A 16,649-nucleotide genomic window follows, 5' to 3' on the forward strand; every position below is an offset into this window, starting at 1 on the left:
GCTTCCCTGTCCTTCACTATCTCCCGGAGTTTGCTTGAACTCAGGTCCATTGAGTCCATGCGACCATCCAACCATCTCATCCTCTGTCACCTGCTTCTCCTCTTGCCCCTTCTCCAGCATCAGGGTCTTTCCCGATGAGTCAGCTCTTTTCATCAGGTGGCTAAAGTATTGGAGCTTCAGCTTCATTCATCAGTCTTGCAATGAATATTCAAGGTTGATTTCCTTTAGGATTGACTAGTTTGATCTCCTTGCAGTCTAAGAGACTCTTGAGAGTCTCTCCCAGCCACCACAATTCCTAAGTATCAATTCTTCATCGCTCAGCCCTTCTTTATGGTCCAACTCTCACAGCTGTACGTGATTACTGGAAAACCACAGCTTTGACCACAGGGACCTTTGTTAGCAAAGGATTTCTCTGCTTTTTAATATACCTGTAGGTTTGTCATAGCTTTTTCTTCATGGAGCAAGCGTCTTTTAATTTTGTGGCTGCAGTCACCATCCACAGTGATATTGGAGCTCAAGAAAATAAAATCTGTCACTTTTTCCACTTTTCCCCATCTATTTGCCATGAAGTGATGGGACCGGATGCCATAATCTTAGTTTTTTGAATGTTGAGTTTTAAGACAACTATTTCACTCTCCTTTCACTCTCATCAAGAGGCTTTTAGTTCCTCTTTGCTTTCTGCCATGAGTTGGTTATCATCTGTATATCTGAGGATTTATTTTCTTGGGCTCCACAATCACTGTGGACGGTGACTGCAGCCATGAGATTAAAAGACACTTGCTCCTTGGAAGAAAAGCTATGAGAAACCTATACCAAACCTGCTAAAAAGCAGAAGCATCACCTTGCCAATAAAGGTCCCTATAGACAAAGCTATGTTTTTTTCCATAGCTTTTGTTGATATTTCTTGATTACAGCTTGTGAGTCATCCAGCCTGGCATTTGTATGATAATACTCTGCCATATAAGTTTTAAACACGGTGATGATATACAGTCTTAATGTACTCCTTTCCCAATTTTGAACCAGTCCATTGTTCCATGTCCAGTTCTAAACTGTTGCTTCTTATCCTGCATACAGGTTGTCTCAGGAGGCAAGTAAGGTTGGTCTGGTATCCCTATCTCTTGAAGAATTTCTAGTTGGTCTTGATCCACACAAAGGTTCAGTGTAGTCAATGAAACAGAAGTAGATGTTTTGTTTGAAATTCCCTTACTTTTTCTATGATCCAACGGATGTGGCAATATGATCTCTGGTTCCTTTGCCTTTTTAAATCCAGTTTGTACATCTGGAAGTTCTTGGTTCAGAAGTTCCAGAACTTCCTCAGTTTTGGAAGTTCACATACTGCTGAAGCCTAGCTTGAAGATTTTGAGCATTACTTTGTTAGCATCATCTATTACTCACTGGGAGAAGACATCTTGATTCAGTTCAAGTGTACTTGTTCCTAGATTTGAGAAAAAGTTTGGAACAATCAATTAAATGGCCATAAAACAAGAAAAAAGTTGAAACACTCACCCAGTTCCTCTAGTTTGATGGGTAAAGCAATGTATGTTCTCTATAGAGAAGAACATGGGGTTTTGAGGTAATTTCAATTGAAAGAAAAATCATCCAGTGAAACCATTGGCTACATTTTTGTTCCCTTTAGCTTTCTGCCACAGGTATTCTACAAGGTAGAGAATCTGGTGATCAGTTCCTGGTGTTCAGGTCACTGCTCCCAAAGTTTCCTTCCTATTCAAACACGGAGCCATGACAGCAATCAAGAGTTAATCGCCCTATTTTAAGATGTGGTTACTTGTATCTTCTAGCTCACCAGTCTTCAGCAACATTGATGATCACAAATGGCCCTAGATTTTTCTATGAATGAAATCACAGTGACTGTATGGAGTCTTACTCTAGCCAAAATACATGAGATTATCATTTTTATTCAACAAGTGTCTGACTAGTTTGTTTGGGCACTGGTCTCTCAAGTCAAACTTAAGCTCAGGAAGTCCCCAAGGTCTTTGACAGACATCATAACCACTCTTTACCATCCTCAGAGAAAAAGTTGGGGACCTTTTTATGCTGGCCACCTCCTCACTCACACACCCAGTAATTCAACCATCTTGTCTAGAAATAAGTTGTTCAGATTTCTAATTTATCAGTTGACTTGTAAAACAAAATTTTAACTGACCTTCCTAGTTTTACAAATTTCCTCCCTAGTTACTTTGTACTACAATTGCTCTAAATTTGTAATCTTCAAAGCAATAGGTTTCTTCTTTAAGGTTGTAAGGAACCTTCCTTAAATCAACTATATCCCTAGAGTAGAACAGAATAAACCACTGCAAGTCAGTAGATGTTACTCTAGTTTCTAGCTCTTCATACTCTTGTAGAGCCAAGAGCTTCATGTGAGGAGGGCAAATGCATGGACAAGATTCTCCAGAACAGAGCTGGGTTGTACTAGGCTGCTGCTGAGTCACTTCAGTCGTGTCCGACTCTGTGCGGACCCCATAGACGGCAGCCCACCAGGATGCCCCGTCCCTGGGATTCTCCAGGCAAGAACACTGGAGTGGGTTGCCATTTCCTTCTCCAATGCATGAAAGTGAAAAGTGAAAGTGAAGTCGCTCAGTCATGTCCGACCCTCAGCGACCCCATGGGCTGCAGCCTTCCAGGCTCCTCCTTCCATGGGATTTTCCAGGCAAGAGTACTGGGAGTGGGGTGCCATTGTCTTCTCTTGTACTAGGCCAGGGTTCTTGAAAAATAATGCAGATAGCGATTGGCATTAAATATTTTCCGCAAAGTAGTTGACATTGTAGGGGGTGTAGCTCAGTGGTAGAGCGCGTGCTTAGCATGCACGAGGCCCCGGGTTTCAATCCCCGGCACCTCCAGTTAGAATTTGGCTTCTTGTGTAGCAGTTCTTCAGAACTACTCAAAATGGTTTCTTAGTTTTTCCTACCTGTTGAAACTTGTCACTCATAACTCGTGCTGATTTGCTCAAACTTATTTGTCAACCTTTTATTTTTGTAATTGGAGAATGTTGCTTTACAATATTCTGTTGGTTTCTGCCGTACAACCATGCTAATCAGTCGTAATTATATACATATCCCCTCCTTCTGGAACTTGCCTCCCTTCCCTCTAGCCTTCCACCTCCCATCCCCCACCCTTCTAGGTTATCACAGAGCTCCAGGCTGGACTCCCTGTGTTATATAGCAACTTCCCACTTTATACGTGATAGTATTTATATATGTCAATGCTACTTTCTCAGTTCATCTCAGAGCCATCTACAGGGTAGTGTAGTCTTTTTTTTTTCCTTAAGCTCCCCCCATTCCTGCGCCCTATTGGAGCAAAGTAAAATGAGGTAGATTTAACTCTCCTATAGTCACTCAGGTGGCTCTATGGCTTAGTTGGTTAAAGCGCCTGTCTCGTAAACAGGAGATCCTGGGTTCGACTCCCAGTAGGGCCTTACCTTTTTGCTCGAAGGTAGGTAGGGCAAACTCCTGAAAATTTTATTTTGGCTAGTTAACTGTGTCTTCTTACTGATCCTCCACAAATTCTCAACGAAAGTTAACAGCCCTAGAACTCTATCAGATACATTATAGGTTGTTTGATTGCAACCTGCCTCAGATTCCTTACTTTTAAAAGAAGTACATTCTTAAGAGATGACAATTCAAATGCAAGCCACCTAATACTGCATGTGACTTTATACTCAATCACTTTTCAAATAGGTTTTGCCATTAATACTGTTGGTAAAAGTTTTTGATCACCTACAGTGTGTGTTACTGTTTTAAAAGTATCCAGAGAGAAAGATATGTATAATCTCTCTAGACTCTAACAATCTCTAGCTCTACAATTGATTTCATTAAATAAGATAATGAACAATGAACCTATTACTAGCTACAAAGGAAATTAGGATGTTTTGCAGGGTCGTGGCTTGACATTTTGAAGGGACTATGAGGAAGAACAGTATATTCCCATGCTATCTCTCTTAAGGAAAACATTAGAGTATTTCAGGGAATGATGATCACTGAAGGAAAAATGTCCTAGATACAAACACCCTAGAGCTAGGACAAAGTCGCTGTTGAAAAAGAGCAAGCTGGAGAATTCTGCAGATATCTAAGGAAACTTAGATTCAGCCCTAGAGACTTATGGAGCTTCCTTATCTTTTTTTTTTGGGGGGGGGGGGTCTCCTATTGATTCATCAATTAATTCAACAATGTAAGCTGCTGGTTTTTTATATACCAGGCATATTTCTGTCTGTCTTTCCTTTTATTTTCAGTTACATTTTTTCCATATTATGGGACTTTTAAGATCTACTGTCTTAGCAACTTTTAATATGCAATTCAATAATTGTTACTATAGTCACCAAACCTGTGCATTACATCCCAGGATTATTTATCTCATAAATGGAAGTTTGCACCCTTTGACCACGTTCACTCATTTTGCCTGCCACCCCTCATCCCCTGCTGCCTCCAGTAACCACCACCAGGAATATTTCTAAGGGCAGGAAATACAGTAGCAAACAAAGCTAACAAAAAGCACTGCTGTCACGGATTCTCACATTCTGCGGGGGTGACATGAAAAATAAAGAAAATTAATATATAAAATAAGTAAGCATATAAGATACTGATGAAGTCTGCGGAGAAGAATAAAGCAATGAAAGAGTATGGGGACAGCATAGGAATAGAGCTGGACTAACCAGAGTGTCATCTGTTCTTTAATAAAATCACTGACATGTTAAAATATAATTTTTTTAACTTTTTAATGAGAAATGGTTACAAAGTGGCTACTATATTACTCTAAGAACTTGAGTAGCATATTAAATAGAAAACTGATGCCCCTTCCGCCCAACAATGGCCTGGATTCACTTCTGTTCATTTTGATTAGGGCTTTATTTAACTAGTTCCACTGCCTGTACTCAAATCTCAACTGTTCCACTTATTAGTTACGGGAGCTTTGGTAACTCTCAGTGGGCATCACTATCTTCATGTATAAAAGAGAAATAGTATATAAGCCTACCTAACAGAGTTAATGGGAGGACTTGTGGAGTAAATACCATATAAAATATTTAGAAGGATATCTAGCACATAAAGAAGCAATCAATAAAATAAAATAAGAATTGATTATACACAGAGCCTTCATTCCAAATCTGGGTGATTTAGGTGATGATATTGGAAGTTTTGAAAGGACAAGATTTAGATATGTTGATGGTGAAATGAGTTAAGATTTGGGGAAAATTGGAATGGAGTGAATATTTTTTTCATGTGACACAAGTGTGAATCTTTGGGGACCAGCAGGAAAGACTATGGTAGGTATAATTATGTCTCACACCCCCCACCCTGAGATGCCCATTTCCTAATCTCTAAAACCTGGGTAATATGTTATCTTGCCAGCAAAAAGGAATGTGAATTAAGAATCTGGAGGATAGGGAGATTATCTTGGATATTTGGGTGGCTCTATGTAATCAAAGTGTCGCTTATAAGAGGGTGGTAGCTGAGTCAGAGTTAGAAAGGAGATGAGACAACAGAAGAGAGGTCGAGTGAAGTGAACATGAGTCAAGGAATAGGAGCATCCTCTAGAAGCTAGAAAAAAGCAAGGAGTAATTTTCTCCCCAAGACCTCTAGAGAGGGGCAGCTCGGCTACACCTTGATTTTAATCCCACAAGACCCATTTCAGACTTCTGACCTCCAGAGTTGTAAAATAATAAATTTATGCTATTTTATGGAGAAGGCAATGGCACCCCACTCCAGTACTCTTGCCTGGAAAATCCATGGATGGAGGAGCCTAGTAGGCTGCAGTTCATGGGGTCGCTAAGAGGTGGACACGACTGAGCGATTTCACTTTCATCGCTTTCATGCACTGGAGAAGGAGGTGGTGGCCCACTCCCGGTGTTCTTGCTTGGAGAATCCCAGGGACGGGGGAGCCTGGTGGGCTGCTGTCTCTGGGATGACACAGAGTCGGACACGACTGAAGTGACTTGGCAGTATGCTATTTTAAGGTAATAAATTTTGCTAATTTTCTAGTGCAGCAGAGACGGTTAATCCAGATTATGGTTATAGGAAACATATTGAAAAACTGCTTTGCTGCCTAAGGAACCTGGTTCGAAAGAAATCAGCTAAACTTTCTTGAAGGACTACAGTTCCATTTATAATCGCATCATGTTGACAGGGAGTTAGTCCTGGGGCCTAGATTTCACACAGAACTTGATTGGTGGGATAGGGAATTTTGTTCCTTACCCCGCTTCTTTCTCAAATTGAAAGCATGTAGGAGTCAGAAAACTACTGTGCCTTCTCTTGAGGTTCGAACTCAGGACCTTCAGATTATGAGACTGACGCGCTGCCTACTGCGCTAAGAAGGCTCTGAGACAAAAGGTTTCATAGAAACTATCGATTCTCTTTCATGTTTTATACAAATTTTTCTGAGAAGTTATATTTTTCAAACAGAGTGCAAGATAAGAGTATGTGCTGTGGCATATATGACTGTTGCTCTGAGTATGTCATAATGATCAAAAATTATTTCAGGATTTCATCCATGAATAAATATGCAACACGGTGAATTTTTTTTCTCCCACTTATGCTTTAAATGGCAACCCACTCCAGTATCCTTGCCTGGAAAATCTCATGGACAGAGGAGCCTGGTGGGCTGCAGTCCCATGGGGTCTCGAAGAGTCGAACATGACTGAGCGACTAACACACACACACACATGCTTTAAATACCACTTACTGCTGGCAGACATCAGACTTCATTAGATTTCACTGTGCCCTACTTCACAACTACGTGTGTAGAAAGTGGCATACAGATACGAGGGGCCTGAGTTGGGTCCACAGGCTGGAAGATTTCCAGACTGAAACAGTGAGGACACAGAAATATGCTTAGCTCTGCTGAGGGCGAAGCTGGAGTATCCTTATCTAGCTCTGCATCTTCTTTGTCTGCCAGTATTCCCCTTAAATCCATGTCTGACCAAGTCCGTGATCTGAAGGCCTTTCTATTCTGGCTAAAAGTCCAGAATAATGTAAACAGAGGCGAGATAAGGTGGAAGAAATGAGGTGAGATGATTGAAAATGGAGAAACAATACACTGGATTTCAATCTGGCAAAGTGAAAAATGTCCTAAATAGATATTGTAGGACTGAAGTGTAAATCTTGTGTGTGCCATCTATTAAGTTAGGAAAAATAATTCACTTGGTTTTTTTGAGAATATGTCAATTTTTTAAAACTTCATTATCTGTAAATAGGATAATATTCACAGTATTATTTAAAAGACTGAATTCGACATACAAAAAAGTTGTTCAATGAATACTAATAAATGATACAAATGATGATAGCAAACTGTATTGAGTGCATATTACGGGCAAGTACTCTTATATGTGTGTTACATGTAGTGGCCATCTATCGTCTATCACTGTAGGCAACTTTAATTATTGTCATATCATTTACATATGATAAAAGTAAGAACTGAATAAGTTTAAGTGACTTGCCGATAGGGCTTGTGGCTACTCAGTAGATGAGAAGCAGTAGAACTCGGGCTCACTTAACTATGACTATGAAGCCACTCAGTCGTGTTCGACTCTTTGTGACGCCCATCGACTACATTAGCCCACCAGGCTCCTCTGTCCCATGGAATTTTCTAGGCAAGAATACTGGAGTGGATTGCCATTCCCTTCTCCAGGGGATTTTCCTGATCCAGGGATCAAACCCCAGTGTCCTGCATTGTTTATTGTCTGTCTTTTCTTCTAGAATATAATGCTCGACAAGGGGCATCGACTTTGTTTTTTTCCTTGTTCACCGTTCCCATCCCAGACTTAAAATAGTGACTGGTACATTGTATGGTTTCAGTAAGTTTTTATTGGATGAAAACCCCTACCTTAATGTATGGGTACTATACAACTGACTAAAATTTTCCTGAGTACCTATGATGTGTCAAGTCCTGTGCTAGTAGGTGTAGTGACAGAGTGGTTATCATCTGCCGGGGTCCAGCCCAGCAGGATCCAGGGGTACCCTCAGGATGACGGCATATGCGATAAGGAAAGTAAAAAAAGCGAAGAGAAAGAGGCTTGATCTTCCTTGATTAACACAGAAGCCAATAAAGCTACTGTGTTCCAAGGAGTCATCTTGAAAGAAGAAGAGAGAGAGAAAAAGAGAGAAAAGGAAAAAAGAACGACACGGGGAGACCAAGCTTTGGTGAGCGAGGCCCATAACTTATTTTCAAAAGGAACTTTTAATACCTTGACTTGTACATAGAGGGAAATGAAAGATGCAAAGTCATATAGAGTCAGCCCAAACAGTACATCTGTTTTGTCTTTATCAAAACCAGGATTTTTTCTGCATACCTTTCCCATAAACAATGTTGTGTACATTATCTTGTGGCCTTGGAGGCCTGTGAACATTTTATGACCCTTTATTGATAAAGGCTGATCAGCCAGAAAACTTGTTTTCCCTTAAAGTGTTTCTTCTTTATTTCTCCCAGCCTCAGAAAGTACTCAAACAGTTACATTCTCACGGAGCAAAGGTGCAGTGGGTCACAACAAAGAAAGAACCAAATTAGCTCAAAGGTCTGATATGGTTAACTCCAAGGCCTGCTACTTGTTTTTCTTACATTCCAACTGTGTTAACTAACGCATTCCCAGGTGCACAATGGATAAGGGATATGGGAACTTGGCAGCAAGCATTGGCCCAATAATGAAGCCCTTTACCAGTACTGTCTATTCTAATAATTTTCATCCCTTAAAGGACTCTATGCTCATTAGGATTTTTAGAAATGTTTTTGGCTTCCGTGCCTTTCAAGGTTGGGGAGTTGTGAACAATCAAGTGTGCTAATTGCAAGAGTATGGATAAACCTGTCAGGCAAGCTAGAATGCCAACAGAGGGTTAAAATAGAAATATTCCTTTCATGCCCAGGAGACTTATTAACTAAAACCCTAAGTTGACTTTTTCCAGAGAAAGGTGGTCGGGGATAGCCCCTGTTAATGTCAGAAGAGTTGGTGAAAGGCACAAAATAGTAAGAGAGACAGATTTTGGTTTTGGGGTGGATGCTCGAGCAGATTCAGGGGGTCCCTTGAGGCCTGATCCGCCTTTGCCTGTCGGGTTCTGTCCGCATGACCTTTGTCATGGGTGGGATCTCCCGTGGTGGCTCCCGGCAATCATCTGTGATTTTACAGAACTAACAATCACAGATAAAATTTCAGTTTTCTACTGAACAGGAATATTTTATTATTGATAAAATGTTATGTGATTACTTCATTAAAATTCTACATAATTTAGTTCATTTAGCAACACTTTGTAACAAAAGTTTACCTTCAAAATGCTATACTTTTTACCCTAAGATCCCAAATATTTCACAGACTATTTCAGTTACTTTTAAAAAACATCCCTGTCCCTCCATCATGGATTAAGTGATGTCAGCAATAGTAGTAGACTGAATATATCCTAACTAGTCTCTACTTTCAAATTGCTCTCGGGCACTCTCCTTTGATACTTTTCCATACATTTTCTCTTTAACTAAAAAATATAGAAAGCCTTTGACTGTGTGGATCACAATAAACTGTGGAAAATTCTGATATGCAGATCAGGAAGCAACAGTTAGAACTGGACATGGAACAACAGACTGCTTCCAAATAGGAAAAGGAGTACGTTAAGGCTGTATATTGCCACCTTGCTTATTTAACTTCTATGCAGAGTACATCATGAGAAACGTTGGGCTGGAAGAAGCACAAGCTGGAATCAAGATTGCCGGGAGAAATATCAATATCCTCAGATATGCAGATGACACCACCCTTATGGCAGAAGTGAAGAGGAACTAAAGAGCCTCTTGATGAAAGTGAAAGAGGAGAGTGAAAAAGTTGACTTAAAGCTCAACATTCATAAAACTAAGATCATGGCATCTGGTCCATGGGACCAGAAAATAGATGGGAAATAGATGGGGAAATAGTGGAAACCGTGGCTGACTTTATTTTTTGGGCTCCAAAGTCACTGCAGATGGTGATTGCAGCCATGAAATTAAAAGACGCTTACTCCTTGGAAGGAAAGTTATGACCAACCTAGATAGCATATTCAAAAGCAGAGATACATTACTTTGCCAACAAAGGTCTGTCTAGTCAAGGCTATGGATTTTCCAGTGGTCAGGTATGGATGTGAGAGTTGGACTGCGAAGAAAGCTGAGAGCTGAAGTTGAACTGTGGTGTTGGAGAAGACTCTTGTGAGTCCCCTGGACTGCAAGGAGATCCAACCAGTCCATCCTAAAGGAGATCAGTCCTGGGTGTTCATTGGAAGGACTGATGGTGAGGCTGAAACTCCAATACTTTGGCCACCTCATGCGAAGAGCTGACTCATTGGAAAAGACCTTGATGCTGGGAGGGATTGGGGGCAGGAGGAGAAGGGGACGACAGAGGATGAGATGGCTGGATGGCATCACTGACTCGATGGACGTGAGTCTGGGTGAATTCCGGGAGTTGGTGATGGACAGGGAGGCCTGGCGTGCTGCGATTCATGGGGTCGCAAAGAGTCGGACACGACTGAACGACTGAACTGAACTGAATCTCATTTTTTTAAAAAAAAGACCACTTCTTCCCTGTATATAATATAATCAGACCTTTGAAGAATTACACACGACTTCCCCTGATCATAGTAGGGCTCACTTAAACGGTGCAGCATATAATGGATCAGGTTGTTCAGCTAAAGGATGAGCCGTCTGGAGACAGGGATTATGTGGGGAGGAGACCCGTGGACTCGCGAAGTTCGCATAGGTGAGGTTGGAGCGGGTAGAGCAAGTAGTCTCTGGGCTTGGAGAGTATGCTACACCACGTACTGAAAGCAAACTAATCCCCTCCCTGAACTTTATAAATGAAGAACATGATCACATTCAGCGAAAAGTAGGTCGGTTTGCACAGTTGTTTTCTTTAGTAAGAAATCACACACAAACTCTGACTTAAGTTCCGTGTGAGCGGGGAGAAGAGCGTCTCTGTTTTCTAGGTGAAGAAATAAAAAATAACTTCCCACTGCTGACTCCCAAACGCAGTTGACAAATTGGAGACTCCTGATCTCTACATCCCGAGTTTCGGTGGGTGCTGTGCCGGCGATTTCTCATCCTCTTTTTTTTTTTTTTAATGACTGATTCGAGTTTATGACTTCGAGTTTGAGGGAATTATGCATGGCTGCTTCTCCCTTTACTTTCGAGTATCAGAAAAATAGCACAGAAGGCAAATGTGAATCTCCTAAAGTAGGAACCTGTTTGCGGATTTTATTAGTGGATGAAATGACAGAGTTGTATGTACAGGGGGAAAATAGGAAAAATAACACAGGTTTGTGCAAGTCTTTTAAACTGCTAAGAAGAAGTTTGAGGTGGGGCACTTACGTGGTAGCGTCGGCGAACGCGGTCTAAGGCGCTGGATTAAGGCTCCAGTCTCTTTCGGCGGGCGTGGGTTCGAAATCCCACCGCTGCCAATCTCTATCGTAGACCCATTCTTTAAAGCAGTCGTGTGACCCCCTTTAAAAGTTCCTACGGAAGAGAGTATGTCAAATGGTTTGAAATGTTCTTACAGATTTAAGAAATAAGCAGAAATTGGTTGATAGTTATTAGAATGTATTAATTGAAATTCAGTCTTCATCCTATTTCATTCCACTCCAGCACTGGATTCTGATTCCTCTCACAAACATATAAGGAATGATAACTTCACGCCTGAAGTTAAAGATGTGCTTTTTGCATGCAAACCAGAAGAAGCCTATTATTTTCTCATATTTTGCACTTTTCAAAATCTATTCTATTGCACTTGCCTTTTCAGTTCAGTTCAGTTCAGTACCATCAGTCGTGTCAGACCTCTTTGCGACCGCCATGGACTGCAGCCCGTCAGGCCTCCCTGTCCATCACCAACTCCCAGAGCTTACTCAAACTCATGTCCATCGAGTCCATGATGCCATCCAACCATCTCATTCTCTGTCATCCCCTTCTCCTCTCACCTTCAATCTTTCCCAATGAGTCAGCTCTTCGCATCGTCGTGGCCAAAGTATTGGGGCTTTCAGCTTTGATCAGTCCTTCCAATGAATATTCCAGGACTGATTTCCTTTAGGATTGACTGGTTGGATCTCCTTGCAGTCAAGGGACTCTCAAGAGTCTTCTCCAACACCACAGTTCAAAAGCATCAATTCTTCGGTGCTCAGCTTCCTTTATGGTCCAACTTTCACATCTATACCTGACTACTGGAAAAACCCTTTGATTATAGGGACCTTTGTTAGCACACGTAACGGTCTCTGCTTTTTAATATGCTGTTTAGGTTGCGTCATAGCTTTTTCTTCCAAGGAGGAAGCGTCTTTTAATTTCACGGTTGCAGTCACCATCTGCAGTGATTTTGGAGCCCAAGAAAATAAAATCTGTCACCGTTTCCAATGTTTTACCATCTTGTTGCCCATGAAGTGATGGGACCAGATGCTGTGATCTTTGTTTTTTGAACGTTGAGTTTTAAGCCTCCATTTCCATATCAGCATAGAAATAGCTTATTTTCCTTTGTCTCAAAATATTCCATGTTATGGATATATTTTTATTTAACAAGTCACATTTAACAATATAAACAACACAAATAAATAACATCTGCATTTCATAAGTGTGTGTATTAGAGAAATTTTTTGAAAATGCAATTGCTGAATTAAATGTGTGTGATGGTAATTTTGGTGGTTCTTGTCTTAGTCTTTCCTAAATGTTACTAATTTATCCCAGAGAGCCAAGGAAGGGCTTGTTTCCTTGACACCATGACCCACACAGAACATTGCTGTGACATTGAGAATTAACAGCCATTAAATTCTTACAGAGCCCCAGATGTTGTCATAGTTCTTTTATATTCTCAGTAATATATAAGAAAGTTCATATTATTATTCCTATTTTATTAAGAGAAAGAAACTGAAGTTATACCAGTTAATCTCTTGTCTGTAGGTGGAGGAATCAGGATGTTACTTCTGTAGGTGCAGACTGGAACAAAAAATGATCCTTCAAAAATATTTTCACCCTAATTCCTGGAAGCTGTCAATATTCACCCTTAATATGGCAAAAAAATAAAATAAAATAAATAAAAATGAGAGCGTCTTTGCAGAGGGGATATGAGTTTAGGATCTTGAGATGGGGAATTTATCCTGGATTATCCAGATGGAGCTTGAATGCCATGCCAAGTGTTCTTAAAGGAGAGAGGCATAGGGAGATTATGGAACAGAAAGACGATGTGAATATAAAGGCAGAGGAAATGCAACTGCAAATCAAGGAAGGCTGGTAGCCATCAAAAGCTGGAAGAGACAAGGACAGATTCTCCCCTACAGCCTCCACAAGGGAGTATGACCCTGTCAAAAACCTTGATTCTGCCCCAGTTGATACTGACTTTGGACTTCCGACCTCCAGAACTGTGGGAAAATTAATTTCTGTTCTTTAAATGCTACTGGAGCTATGGTAATTAGTTACAAAAGCCACAGGAAACTCATACAATGGACTTCAAGTGCTAATAGGCAACACTACTGCAAACAATTATTTTTGTTTGTTTTTTTACCAATCCTGCTTGATAGAAAATATTATTTCATTGTAGTTCTTTAGTTTTGAATGTCTCTGCGGAAACTCCACCCAACTAGGACAGAGAAAAGGACTGGATTAGGGAGGTTTCCCACCCTAGAGAAGGAAAATGGCAACTCCAGTATTCTTGCCTGGAGAATCCTATAGACAGAGGAGCTTGGTGGGCTACAATCCATAGGGTCAGAAAGAGTCCGACACGACTGAGCTGCACCCCCGACTCGCCCCCCCCCACCCTCCCCCCACACCTTTAGCTAACTTGCCCTCGGTGAAATAACTCTTCTTATCTAAACTAATTCCGGAAGCAGGAGTGTTTTTCTTTAGCTTTTAAGGAGAGCCTATTTACTTAGGTTCCGTTTGCGGACCTGTGGGGCCTGGGATATGGCAGTGGGTCTGAACCCATGTTTCTACAGAAATTAGAGACTTATTCTGCATCCTAGAAGGGCTCCCACACTACCTCCAAAAGGGCTTTAATTAAACATTTTTCTTATTTCAAAAACATATTAAGAAACTTCTGTAGTTTTTAAATAGACTGCTTTTCTGCTCCTTTGTACAAAATAGGAGCTTTGATTCCTACCCTTGGGAATATTCAGAGGCCCACGTGCGAGCCTCACCTGCTTTATCCTACCACGGTTCCCCCCGGTCAGCTACCTCTGTCGCCTTCTGGGCGTTCAGGTGGACCGAAGTCGCGATCAGGTACTAACCTCAGACCTAGATCTCAGGCCTGTCCCCTCCGGGGATGCGACTTGGGAGAGGGAAGGGCGGGTCATAGCGGAGTGCAGGAACCTGGTTAGAGGGAAGAAGGCATTGCCTTCTTTGCGAGTTGAGGACCTGTTGCCTGGAAAGCGGGCCCTTGGTGGGTAGGGTTCAGTGGGTGGTTCTCTGGAACTGTAAGGCTCTCCACCTAAGGAGGATGGTACGTGGATCCAGTGAACACTCTGTGGTCCCAGGGGACCGTTAGGCCCTCTCCCGTTCAGCACTCCGAGGGGCTTTACAACTATGGTTGTGTATCTGAGTCTTTACAACCACCTTGACACTGCGTTTTTTGGATTTTTAGAGAGCGATATGCCTGACTGTAGCTTAACTCTACACTTCCAGCCGCCTTCTCCGCTCGCGGTCCTTCCCCTTCAAGTCACCGCTTGCTGAGTGCAAACGTGTAGGAACGCTAGGTGCCCCGACTCGGCGGTCTAACGAGCTTAGACTAGTTAGTGGAGTTCCATTTTTAGAGCACCTCACTTAGGATACTGGAACTGAAGAAACTTAGTTACGAAAAGTCGAGGTGCAGTAACATCAAAGTTTGCTTTTAGAAGAATTTATCCCTTTTAGGGAGAAGGCAATGGCACCCCACTCCAGTACTCTTGCCTGGAAAATCCCATGGATGGAGGAGCTTGGTGGGCTGCAGTCCATGGGGTCGCTGAGAGTCGGACACGACTGAGCGACTTCACTTTCACTTTTCACTTTCCTGCATTGGAGAAGGAAATGGCAACCCACTCCAGTGTTCTTGCCTGGAGAATCCCAGGGACGGGGGAGCCTGGTGGGCTTCCGTCTATGGGGTCTCACAGAGTCGGACACGACTGAAGCGACTTAGCAGTAGCAGCATCCCTTTTAGAAAAAAGTGAGTAGCTCCGACTTTTATTGAACGATTCCCATTGAATTAGTTGAAGTCCTGTTGGTTCCAACATTCAAGCTGCCCGAAACTTTTCCAGCTTGTATCTGTTCTGCAGCGCGTCTAAGTAAGCAAAACGTCTTCTTGAAGTTTATCTCTTTTCTCATAGTAAACTGCTCTAAATCCCACAAACTGCCTCAAGAATATTTAATCTCACGGTAAGGACAGACCGAGTATAATGCAGGTTTATGCGCAGGCTCCATGGCTTAGTTGGTTAAAGCGCCTGTCTTGTAAACAGGAGATCCTGGGTTCGAATCCCAGTGGGGCCTCTCCTTTTTCCTCCCTCTTCATGGGGACCCAGATTCTTCATTAACTCCCCACTGCTTCTATTTCTCCAGTGTACTAGGTATTACTGTTAAATTTTGATTCAATCATGCAAAAGCAGCTGTAACTGCAAAAATTCTCAGTTCTAAAGAAAAGGCGAGGACTTGCCGACGTTCCGGCCTCAAGACACTGCCCTTCCAATGCAGGAGATGAGGGTTCATCCTTGCAGGGTTGGAGCCAGAAACGAGCAAACAAACAAAAACTTGGAAGAGAAGATGGTGGGTCACTTTATGGAAACAAAGAAAATAGCCCTTTTGTTTTTCATCTTAGCTGTCCTCTCATTTCTAAACTGGGAGGTGGGAGTGGGGGTGGGGACAAAACTGTACCAACTCTTAAAGCCTATTTCTGAGCTCCCATGCAAACTTATTAGTGATTTTAGGGAACTCAGCATTTATGTTATCTGTTTTATATATGATTTTCCAAATATTACTACATTATAATAATGGTAATTTACATTTGCTTGTATTCCTTCAGTCTTCATGGAAGGGCTTTAGTCCTAAAGGGAATACATAAATTGGCCCCACTAGAACCTAAACTTTAATTTTATAATTAAAAAGAAAACAACAGAATGATTCTATAATGCAATGATTCCCAAGCCCAATATACATTTAAATTGCCTTGGGAACTAGTTAAAACTCATCCCCAGAGGTTTTAATTCTGTTTTGGTGGACGTCCCAGAGATGTGTGTTTTTCACAAGCACCCCAAGTGATTTTGAAGTAAATGAATCACATTTGCAAGTATCCAGCTTAAAATATTGCACACAGAGCAGAACTGAAAGTGAGGTCACTTTTGTATACTCTTAGCACTTTTGTACTGATTCATGAACATCTGCTTACTCTCATTATCATCAAGTTACCATTATTGGAAATCTGCTACATTCCAAGAGTTTCCAGACATGCTGTCATCTAATTAGCCCAACAATCCTGTCAAATATGTGTTATAATCAGTTCTTTAAAGATGAGGAAACAGATTCAATAATATTCACGGTAACAAAGTGACAAAGTTAAATTTCAAATTCAGATCTAATTCTGGAATCCATGCTTATCTCATGATATCTATCTTCTATTTCATTAGAGTCAAGAATGAAGTTTTTGGCCACACAGCTAAATAAAATAAAGCAACTTAGACTGATCTCAATCCTTAGTCCTATTCGTTGGG

General features: G+C 41.4%; 4 non-coding genes across 4 annotated transcripts; 3 read left to right on the forward strand and 1 right to left on the reverse strand.

Moving 5' to 3' along the window:
* Positions 1-2,782: 2,782 nt before the first annotated feature.
* TRNAA-AGC (transfer RNA alanine (anticodon AGC)) lies at positions 2,783-2,855 on the forward strand. The gene has a single exon. It is a non-coding gene; the product is annotated as a tRNA-Ala (tRNA).
* Positions 2,856-3,356: 501 nt separating this feature from the next.
* TRNAT-CGU (transfer RNA threonine (anticodon CGU)) lies at positions 3,357-3,430 on the forward strand. Its single transcript has one exon. It is a non-coding gene; the product is annotated as a tRNA-Thr (tRNA).
* A 2,818-nt stretch (positions 3,431-6,248) lies between these two features.
* TRNAM-CAU (transfer RNA methionine (anticodon CAU)) lies at positions 6,249-6,322 on the reverse strand. Its single transcript has one exon. It is a non-coding gene; the product is annotated as a tRNA-Met (tRNA).
* Positions 6,323-15,361: 9,039 nt separating this feature from the next.
* On the forward strand, positions 15,362-15,435 carry TRNAT-UGU (transfer RNA threonine (anticodon UGU)). The gene has a single exon. It is a non-coding gene; the product is annotated as a tRNA-Thr (tRNA).
* The last annotated feature ends 1,214 nt before the right edge of the window (positions 15,436-16,649 follow it).

Source organism: Bos taurus, chromosome 1 (genome assembly GCF_002263795.3).
Source record: "Bos taurus isolate L1 Dominette 01449 registration number 42190680 breed Hereford chromosome 1, ARS-UCD2.0, whole genome shotgun sequence".
Lineage (NCBI taxonomy): Eukaryota > Metazoa > Chordata > Mammalia > Artiodactyla > Bovidae > Bos > Bos taurus.